Genomic DNA, 411 nt, shown 5'->3' on the forward strand with positions numbered 1-411 from the left:
AGTTGGTTCCACAGGAGAGGAGCCTGATAACTAAAAGATCTGCCTCCCATTCTACTTTTAGTAATTCTGGGAACTACTAATAAACCTGCAGACTGGGAGCGAAGTGCTCCTTTAGGAAAAAAGGGAACAATCAGATCTTCATAAATAAAGTTGGTATGGTATGGTATCTCTGATATAAGATTGAGCTTGGCCATTTAAGTCTATATGTGAGGAGGAGGACTTTTAATTCTATTCTTGATTTAACAGGAAGCCAATGAAGAGAAGCCAGGATAGGAGAGATATGATCTCTCTATTTAATTTTCATCAGAACTCTTGCTGCAGCATTTTGGATCAGCTGAAGGCTTTTAACTACAGTTTGTGGACTTTTTATGTCTTCAAGACATGAAAACATCTATCTATCTATCTATCTAT

Source organism: Cyprinodon variegatus, unplaced genomic scaffold (genome assembly GCF_000732505.1).
Source record: "Cyprinodon variegatus isolate N-32 unplaced genomic scaffold, C_variegatus-1.0 Scaffold2611, whole genome shotgun sequence".
Lineage (NCBI taxonomy): Eukaryota > Metazoa > Chordata > Actinopteri > Cyprinodontiformes > Cyprinodontidae > Cyprinodon > Cyprinodon variegatus.